Source organism: Lepidothrix coronata, unplaced genomic scaffold, assembly GCF_001604755.1.
Source record: "Lepidothrix coronata isolate B3197 unplaced genomic scaffold, Lepidothrix_coronata-1.0 Scaffold198, whole genome shotgun sequence".
NCBI classification, from domain to species: Eukaryota; Metazoa; Chordata; class Aves; order Passeriformes; family Pipridae; genus Lepidothrix; species Lepidothrix coronata.
In genome coordinates this window covers 712,875-723,247 of record NW_016690378.1, presented here as the reverse complement: position 1 = coordinate 723,247, position 10,373 = coordinate 712,875, and positions in this window count along the sequence as shown.

The following is a 10,373-nucleotide window of genomic DNA, read 5'->3' as shown; positions in this document are numbered from 1 at the left end:
AGTCATGAGCTTTTTCTTGCTCTCCCTTGCCTGTTTCCCTGTGGGGCAATGGGAAACTATGGAAGAAATGGTGCTGTTGAAAGCAGATGCAGTGATGGTCGTCTTTTCTGAAGTGTTTGGGAGATCAGTGAGACAGGCTGAGCTCTGCAGCCTTCCCAGGAGACACAGCTCCTTTGCTCAGCTGTGCCCTTCACTCCTCCCTCTCCTTCCCAGTAATTTGCTGGTTCTTGCTGTCAATGCTGGGCATTATACTTAGTGAGGTGTGGCCCTAATTGAAATATGGGGAGGGTATGATGGGCACATTTGATAAGACCTCTGAGAGAAGAGCTTTTGGGAGCAACTGTCCAACTGAGTCACCCAGGCTCCTGAGCAGACGGTTCCATGGCATTGCCCAAACTGTTGTACATCACCAGGTGCCTGAAGGGCTTTCCAAGCAGTCCCACCTGGGATAGTCCCCTTTGCCTGGGTTACATGTGTCTGCCCTTCTGTCCTAAGGGGCTCCCAGGTGGGAGATCTGACAGGGTGCAGCTACTTTAGTGTTACATGTCCGAATCTCCCGAGTTGTCTGTCCTTTACGTGCTCTTATTTCACACCCCAGAGTGGTTTTGGAGTGTGCTGGTGGGATTTGTACTGGGTAAAATGGGAATGGGTGTTGCCCTCCAGCACTGAATGGAGTTTGGGTCACTGGGGCCCAGCTGGAGGGAGTCTGAAGGGCCCCGAAATCTCAGTGTTACTGTTGGGGTGGTTTCACTTGGCAGACCTGCTCCTGCCACTTGCTGCTGTACACGGCTAAAAACAGACCCATGATTCTGGTGTGTTCCCAGGAGGCAGCAGTGTCTGCTGGTACTTGGCCTCAGTCTTGCTTTGCAGCTGGCAGCAACTGCCTCCTTTTAAAACCAGACTCCGAGTGGGACTTGCAAGAGCATTGTCAGCACTGCCCCACCCAGCCCTCCTGCTGCCCTGGCTGAGGTGAACCAGCCTCTCTCTCTCCCTGTGCAGCTCTTTCCTGTGGGGTGCTTCTGGGGCACTGTGCTGGGGAGGAGTGTTGCTTTGCTTTCTCTGGCTGCCCACACTCTGCTTCCTCTGAGAAACATTCCTTGCTATTGTTTCTCTTCAACCCCTGGGCTCCTGTCCGAGGAGTGCAAGTCACCATTTGGGTGCCCAGAGACCTTCCTGCTGGTGAGCAGTAACACAGAGAAGATCAAGCATGGAAGAGGAAATCACTGCTTCAAAAACTCAAAGAATTAAAAATAATCCCGAGGTGATTAAACTATGAATAAACTGGTTCTAGGTGGTGAAAGAAGCAGACCCCTCCCTCTGGCAGTGCATTTCTGCTGGTTTTGTCACCTTAGTCCCAGTGGTGATCTGTCCCTTTCAAGGGCTGAATCAGTTCCTGAAACTGAGTCTGGGAAAAAAGAAACTGTGAGCCAGGAGTTGGCTGGAGCTTTCTGTGAACTCCTGACCTAAATGACTTGTCCAGGATTGCTCAAGAAACTGGTAGTCGGGCCCAGGCTGGAGCTCAACAAGGTTATCTCAGCTAGAGATCTGCTGCCCTGCCATAAACACACTGGCAAGTCCAGAGCCTCCTCCCTCCTCTTCCCTTGGAAGCTGGTGCTGACCAACTCCTCAGTATAGTGAGGTGAGATAAAAATACCATTTATTGTGGGCTTAGACCAGGACAAAAGCCTGGATACAAAAGGAATTGGCGGTAGCTCAGGTGGAGGAGTGTGAATGAGGAGTGAGGGGAACTCCTGATCTGTATCAGGGCTCTTCTGATTTTGGGAGCTCTCTTGGGTATAGATTCTGTATTTATTAAGACCCAGCCTGATGCTGCTGCCCTCTGCCTACTTCTCAGCTTTGGCAGAGGTTCAGAGTAACCAAGGGGGTGTATTTGTTTGATCACCCCCTAATCTAGTGGTCCCTGGAAATTTCCTTATCACAAGGAGGTTTTTGGCTTGAATTGTCAAGGTGAGCTCTGAGAGCTGAGGAGCAGATGGGCACAGACCCTGTGCAGTGTGTACTGTCAGGCACTGCTTGGCAGCACAAGAGGGCTTCCCTGAAGCATGGACAGGCAGCTCCTCTCACCTGGAGGGCAGAGAATGTTTGCTGGGGTGTCTTTCCAGTTCCTGCGGGGCAGCAGCTGTGAAAGGGAATGGAATATTCACTGTGTCTGCACTAGTCCGTGGTGCATTTCCAGCTGCCCTCTGGTGGTTTAGGACAGAAGGGCTGAGGTTGGAATTTGGCCTGTGTTCCTGACGTCACCTGCTCGTGAGAGCCTCCGCTGCCAACGGGATCTTCTGGAGCTGAGCAACCCTTGGAGTGGGACACAATGGGCTTGACTCCAGCAGCCCTCTGGGTTTCCAGGGTGGCCTGTGGTGGTGCCTGGGGCATGGGTGCTGCTGATAAAGCTGGATGAGGCACTAAACAAATCGACTGCGAGGGTTATACTGGTTGGTTTCCACATGGGAGGTGGCTGGATGTTCCAGGGTGAGGTGATGAAGTTCTGGAACAGGAAAACACAGACTGAAGTCCCTACAGCAGCTTCTTCATGGGCTCTGGTGAGAAATGGGCTTGAGCTCCAAAGCACAGGTTTGCTATCGCCTTTAATCTTGCCATCAGTATTTGTGCTGGGATATACTACATAAAATGAAACCAGTTATGTACTGAGTTCCTGACCTTTAGGCTTGATGCATGTGTGAAAATAACTTCTGTCAGTTTTGAATTTCCAGCTTTTCCTTGGTTGTGAAGAAATCAGGGCCCTGCTGAGGGTTGTGTAGGGCAGCCTGTAGTTACTGCCTGCACACACGGGGAGTGTTTTTACATCTGCTCGCCCCCCTGTGCCTCTCAACCTGGAGAAGTGCCCATGTGAGTGATGTGTTAAGAGTGTGAGGAAAAAGCCTAAACCCCACGGTACGAGGAGTGTACCAGTCCTGTCAGCACAGTCCCTGAAGGCACTGGCTTGGACACATCATGCAGGTTTGTGTGCTTGCTCCTGCTGGGTGACCCCAGAACTGTCTGCCCGTGGGCATTTGTTTCCCTGGGAGCAGCTACAGCAAGGTGAGCTGTGCCAAAACACGGGACATCCACAGGAACCATCCTGACATCCCGACAAATGGATAGTCCAGCTCCTCTTTGCTCTGGATAAAAGTGGCTTCTGCACAAGTCTGGGCCACTTGATGACCTGCCAATGCTCAGTGTGTGTGGGAGCATCAGCATCTGCTATTTTGGAGTGATGTGACTGCATGGGGAGGGGAGAGGATTTTTCATGTTCCCACAGAGGGGAACGGTTGGTCACTTCATCCAACATCCAGCTCTGGAAGGATGGGGGCATTAGAAGTGGAGTGCTGCACACATTTTCCTTGAATTTAGCACAGCACCTAAGTCTGGGCTGCTGTCCCTCATATAGCACCTCCCTGTGCTCCCAGTGACATGGTATGGGGAGGGAGCTTACCCAGGAGAAAGACAGCTCGTGGCCCTTCCTTCAGATTGGAGCAGAGGTCCATCAGTGCTGGTCACTTTTCAAACAGCACCTCCTAAGGGCACAGGAGCAACAATTCCCAGATGCTGGAAGTCAAGCAGGTGAGGCAGAAGGCTGGCTTGGCTGAGCCAAGGGATCTTCTCTTGGAAATAAGGCAAAAAAGGAAGGGGTGTGCCCAGTGGAAGCAGGGTTAGGTGACACGGGAAGAATTCAGAGATGCTGCTTGTCACTGCAGGGAGAAAATTTGTGTGGCCAAAGCTCAGCTGGAGTTGCAGCTGCCAGAAATGTGGGGGACAATAAAAAGTTTTTCCAAATACATTAAAGGCAATAGGCAGTAGGTTCCCTTGCCAGATGCTGTGGCAGCTGTGAAGTAGGGTGAGTATCTTGTCCCCTCCTTTACGATGCTCTGATGGTTTGAAGGTATTTCTCTTCTCCTTCCTATCAGGTAGGAGCCTTCAAAAAGCCCTGCCCTCCTTCTCTGTGGCTAGCCCTGCCTTGAGAAATCCGTTTCCCAAATTTCCTCCCTCCCACCTTTCACAGCTGGGTATCCAGGGGGAACTGGAGATGCCAGCACAGTTCTACGTGCTTCCCAGAGCTTGCAGCAGTGTGGGCTCCTTCTTGATGGTTCTTCTGAGTTGTTTGCTGTCTGTCACCTGCCTGTCTCCATTCTGGGCTATGGACCTTCCTTCCATCCCAGGGTCAGTGTAGGGTGAGAAGCAATTCCTTTTAAATGCAGCCAAGGCTCAGGAGGGCAGAACCAGAAACATCAGATGGTCAGGAGCTCGCAGTGGGTGTCTTCATGCAGGAGTTGAGACCTGATGTCTTCCAGGTGAGGTAAGTGAATGCTTTGGCCCTCAGGGAGTGTTTCATCCTCCTCAGCCGTGCTCTGGCAGTGCAGCCAGCTCCTTCCTCCCTGCCTGCATGGGCTGTTGTGGAGGTGCAGGGCTGTGCTGGGTGCAGAGGGATACTTGGATATATGTGGATGCTGACAGCATGGGAAAGGCTCGCCCTGGAAACCTGCTCTGGCTTCTTCCTTTCTCCTGGGGAGCGTCTGAGTCGGGCAGCACTTTTAGAAACTGCTGAGGCATCGTCCTGGCAGCCAAGAGGCTCGTTTCCTGTGAGCAGAGGGAGGGATGGGTCTCTGGTGTGCTCTGAGATCTGGCTGTGCCTGAGCGGTGCAGCTGCAGAGGAAAAGCCACTCTGCTTTCTGGGCAGGGACAGGGTGGGGGGCCTGTGATGGGCCTGCGTGGTTGTCTCTCTCTGCTTTTATCCAACATGTGGTTTTAAGAGATGTTGGCAGCCCACCCTGGAGCACAACATCCTTGGCTTCATCCCTGGTGGTGGCAAGTGCTGGGACATGCAAGTGGCTGCTGAGGTTGCTGCTGCTGGCAGGGGATCATCAGGAGCCCAGGGGGTGGTTATGGGAAATCACAGAATCCTAAAATTGCTTGGGTTTGAAAGGACCTTAAAGATAATTCAGTTCCAACCCCCTGCCGTGGGCAGAGACACCTTCTAGTAGACCAGGTTTCTCCAAGCCCCCTCCAACCTGGCCTTGAACACTTGTAGGGGTGGGGCAGCCACAGCTTCTCCAGATCCCTGGAGGCATTTTGCCCTGCTTTGGAGTTGGAGCCTCCTGTGCCAGTAAAGGGTGAGTGTTGATTCAGCCATGACTTTTTTTATTTCCTTTGAATTAATGAAAAGAAAAAGGGAAAACTGAAGACAAATAAGTCTTCTATGACAAACAAGGGCTAACCATCCCAAGAGGTGCTTATGAACCGGGTGCTGACTGATGGCTAAAGCCCCGTTAAATTAAACCTGGAAATGTTTTGCCCAATATCATCTTCTTCTCCTTATTTGACAAATGCTGATCACCCTGATTTGCTTGGATGTGCTCAGATAACAGATGGGAATTTGTCACCTACGTGCAGCAGGGGAACAGGCAGAGATGAAGTCGTCGGCAGGAAATAATCTGGAATTTCTCACTGCTCCTTGGCACGTGGGTTTCTGGGGCCCACACAGCCAACCTCACCGTGGGGTCCTCTCCTCTGGTCACGGGGCTTTCCCTGGGATCAAATGCAGCATCTAGGTTGGTAGTTTTCTGTGTTCTGTCACAGGTGGGGTGGCTGTGTCACCCAGAGCTCTGGGTGAAGCTGGAGGGCACTCACCGGGGTCTGAGGGAGGTGGTGCCAGCCTGGCCTCTGATGCCAGTGGATCCTGTGGGATAAACCTGGCAGGGTTAGTGAAGGGGTTGAAGGTGGGCAAGGTGCCTCCTCCTCTGTGGGTGTGGCTCCTTAGGGGCTCTGTGGCAAATCTTTGGTGACCTGAACAGAGCGGCTCAGAGCCAACCTGGCCTTTCCAGTTTAACCCTGATCCTTTTATCTGTTGTACCTCTAACCCCTTCCCACCTCTCCATAGCCTCTGCAATCACTCCCTTCCCATCTATCCCTCCTGCCACCACTTCTTTTTCTCTTTTCCTCCCATCCCCATTGCCTCTGTCCCTTTGAGCTGCCTCTTTTGTGTGTGAGCAGCGTGGGGAGATGCTGGCAAGTGCTGCCAGGAGCCACCACCAGGCAGCAGGTCCAGTGTGCTCAGGCCTTCCTGCAGCCATCCCGGGCTCTGCCAATAGCTGTGCCCCTGATCTCTGCCAGGTCATGCACTGGTGAGGCCTTTTGGAGAGCAGCTGTGTGAGCTGGAGCTTTTTTTTTCCAATTTTTTTTTTTTTCCAAAATGTGACACTTTATAGTCTCGTCCAAGAGGCAAAGCAAAAGTGATTATTGCTGTGTTTGTTCAACCTTAACTACAGCTGAACAAACTCAGTTTTTCCTCCTTAGGAATTATTGTTGGGGTGAAAATGAAAGCAGTTGACTCGTTAGTGCTGTTACATAGTATGGTGTGCTTTTCTTTCTTTTTCTGTGCCCTTTTTCTTTACCATCCTAAAGATGCTACAGTGGGCTATGTGGGCAGTGGGTCTGTGTGGGTCCAAAAAGCCCAAGCAGTTTTTAACTGAGCTGTCAGCCAAGACTGGGAATGTGGTGGAAAATTAAAATCCTATTTCTAAAAAGTGGTTTTTAGCCCCTTCTGCGCTCAGGTGCAGCAGATGCAGGGTAACATCCCTGCTTCTGTGCTTCATTAAGGTTGGCAAAGACTTCCAAGACTTGATCATTGAGTCCATGCCAAGTCCATCACTGACTCATCCCCAACCTGATAAACACTTCCAGGGATGGTCACTCCACCACTTCCCTGTTCCAGTGCCTGACCACCCTTTCAGGGAAGACATTTTCCCTAATATCCAATCTAAACAATTCAATGGAACAGGTCCTAAGGGAGCTGACTTGGAAAGATGCCCTCCTTGATCTGTTGCTTGGCAACAGAGTGGGTCTCACAAGCGAGGTGGAGATTTGGGGCTGTCTTGGCCACAGTGACCACGAGGTGATTGAGTTTAAAATCTCTGCTGACAGGAGGAAAAGTGCCAGCAAAACCTCAGCTCTGGACATGAGGAGAGCAGACTTCAGGCTGCTCAGGGAATTAGGAAGGTGCTCTGGGAAAATGTTTTTACAGGTGCTGGGATCCATCAGTGCTGGTCACTTTTCAAACAGCACCTCCTAAAGGCACAGGAGCAACAATTCCCAGATGCTGGAAGTCAAGCAGGTGAGGCAGAAGGCCGGCTTGGCTGAGCCAAGGGATCTTCTCTTGGAAATAAGGCAAAAAAGGAAGGGGTGTGCCCAGTGGAAGCAGGGTCAGGTGACACGGGAAGAATTCAGAGATGCTGCTTGTCACTGTAGGGAGAAAATTTGTGTGGCCAAAGCTCAGCTGGAGTTGCAGCTGCCAGAAATGTGGGGGACATTAAAAAGTTTTTTCAAATACATTAAAGGCAATAGGCAGTAAAGAAACAGCATCCCACAGGATGGGGATGGTCACCTCCCAAACAGGGACACAGACAAGGCAGAGGTCTCAGAAGCTTTAGGGTTCACTTCAGTACCTGGTAAAGTTATGGAGCAGATTATTCTGGGAGGTGTTGAAAAACAGCTGAAAGCCAACACAGTCCTTGTTCACAGCCAGCACGGCTTCATGAGGGGAAAGTCCTGCTTATCCAACCTGATTTCCTTCTATGACAAGGTGACCCATACAGATGATCAAGGGAAGCCAGTTGGTGTAATCTTTTTGGATTTCAGTATAAGGATGATATGAAGCCATTCAAGAGCATCCAAAGGAGGGCAGCGAAGATGGGGAAGGGCCTTGATTTGAAGCCGTGTGAGGACGCTGAGGGCACTTGGTGTGTTCAGCTGGAGAAGAGGGGACTGAGGGGAGACCTCAGTGCAGTTCCAGCTTCCCGGGGAGGGACAGAGGAGGGGCAGGGACTGAGCTCTGCTCTGGGGGGACCAGGGACAGGACCCCAGGGAATGGCCTGGAGTTGTGTCAGGGCAGGTTTAGGTTCTCAGGAAAAGGATCTCAGCAAAAGGTTCTTCCCCCAGAGGGTGGTTGGGCACTGACCAGGCTCCCCATGGCAGTGGACACAGCCCCAAGGCTGCCAGAGCTCAAGATCTGTCATCTATTTGGGTGCTCCTCTGGAGCAGAGTGTGACTCTTGGGGCTGGTCCTGTGCAGGGCTGATCCTTGTGGGTCCCTTCCGCCTCAGCATATTCTGTGATTCTGTAAACCTCTCCTGGCACAACTTGAGTCCATCCTCTCATCTTGTCAGTTGTTACCTGGGAGCAGAGCCCGACCCCCACCTGGCTCTGCCCTCCTGTCAGGGAGTAGCAGAGAGTGAGAAGGTCCCCCCTGAACCTCCTTTTCTCCAGGATGAGCCCCCTCAGCTCCCTCAGCCGCCCATGGTGCTCCAGACCCTTCCCCAGTCCATTCCCTTCTGTGGACATGCTCCAGCCCCTCAATGTCTGTCTTGTTATGAGGGGCCCAGAACTGACCCCAGGATTTGAGGTGCTTCACCAGTGCCCAGAAAAGAGGGACAATCACTGCCCTGGTCCTGTGGCCCTACTATGGCTGGTACAGGCCAGGTGTCAATGGCCTCCTTGCCTGCCTGGGCTCATGTTCAGCCACTGTCAAACAGCATCCCCAGGTCCTTTTCCACTCAGCAGCTTTCCAGACACTCTTCCCCATCCCTGGAGCGCTTCCTGGGATTGGTACAACCCAAATTCAGGACTCAGCATTTGGCCTTGTTGAACTTTGTGCTACTGGCCTTGGCCCATCGATCCAGCCTGTCCTGATCCCTCTGCAGACCCTTCCTGCCCTCCATCAGATCCACCCTCTCACCCAACTTGGTGGTGGCTGTGACGGGGCCACCTTAGCTGTGTGGTGTGGATTTTTGGGCTCCCACCACATAAACACAACCCCCTCGCCCGGATGGATGTTGTCCCAAGGCCAGAGCAGGGATCTCATCCGCAGGATGCTTTGCGAGATGCTGGTCCACCCGCTGCCTCGGCTGCACCGCAGAGCATCAGTGGGCTGAGCGAGGACCCCGCCGTGCCCCAGGCAGAGGCGAGTGCGGGCTGGGCTCGGGACAGCCCGTCAGCCTGTCCGCAGCCCACTAGATGGCAAACACGTAAAGGCTTTGCTTGCTCCTGGCCAGCCCGGTGCCTGGTTCCAGTGCCAAGGAGGGGGCTGGAGGAGCTGGATTTCTTTTCGCCGAGGCCGTCTGCACCAGCAGCCACCGGCTGTGGGTCCGGTGCAATCATTTACATTTCCAGCTCCTTTGTATAACATCAATAGCGGGGCGTGCACAAACTGCTGAGCTGTTTACAACTGCGCCGGGGCTGCGGCATCGGCTGAGCGCGGCCGAGCGAGCCGCGTCCAGCTGCGCTCCCGCTGCTGCCTCTGTTGGTTTTGGCTTCCTCCGGACGAACCCAGCCCTGGTTTAGAGAGGATCAGGAGGAAGAGGAGAGAGGCTTGTGGGGGGTTTAGTCGGGGAGCTTGTTCCACTGATTGTGCTGAGCAGCCCGGTTTTCCCTGAGTCCCCCTGGCTGCTGAGCAAGTGCATCCTCAGCGCCTGTTTGCCCTGATGATGTGTCCCCATGGGGTGCTTTATGGGCACAGCCCCCCTCGGGTACCCCAGTCTAAGACCTTATTTCAATCCACAGCTTCCTGATGAGGGGCAGTGGAGGGGCAGGTGCTGATCTCTGCTCTCTGGTCACCAGTGACAGGACCCGAGGAAGTGTGCCAGGGGAGGGTTAGGTTGGATATTGGGGAAAGGTCCTTCCCCCAGAGGGTGGTTGGGCACTGAACAGGCTCCCCATGGCAGTGGTCACAGCCCCAAGGCTGCCAGAGCTCGAGGAGCATTTGGACAATGCTCTCAGGGACATGGAGAGATTCTTGGGGTTCTGTGCAGGGCCAGGGGTTGAACTTGATGATCCTTGTGGGTCCCTAACAGCTCAGGATAGTTCATGGTCCAGGGCTGGTAGAAGCCTGTAGAAAGCTGCCCAGACACCCCATCTCTCTCTGTAGACATCCCTTCTGTCTCCTGGTGGCTCAGCCCTGGTGAACCTGGGGTGCTTTGGCCTCTGGTGAAAGAAGGTGGTGTAAGTTGGACAGGACAAACCTATTCCAGGGAGGACACTGCCAGCAGACCAGTGCCTCTCCCCAGCTTTGGCTCCTGGGCCTTTTCCCTTTCTTACACGAAGGGAAGATGCCACTTGGGTTTGCAGGCTGGTTCAGTGAAAGAGTTGGGAGCATCTTCTGTCTGCTGAGAGTGAGGAACCTGGAATCTGCCAGGCTGATTTATTTCATGGGACATGGAAGAGCTGCTACCAGCCACAGATGTTGCCCAGGAAACATGGGGATGTGGCTGCTGCTGCAGCAGAGCAGGAGACCTTTTGTGATGCCTGAGTAATTCAAGAACTTGATGGATGCAGGTACTGAGGTGCCTCTGAAAATCCCTTCAGACT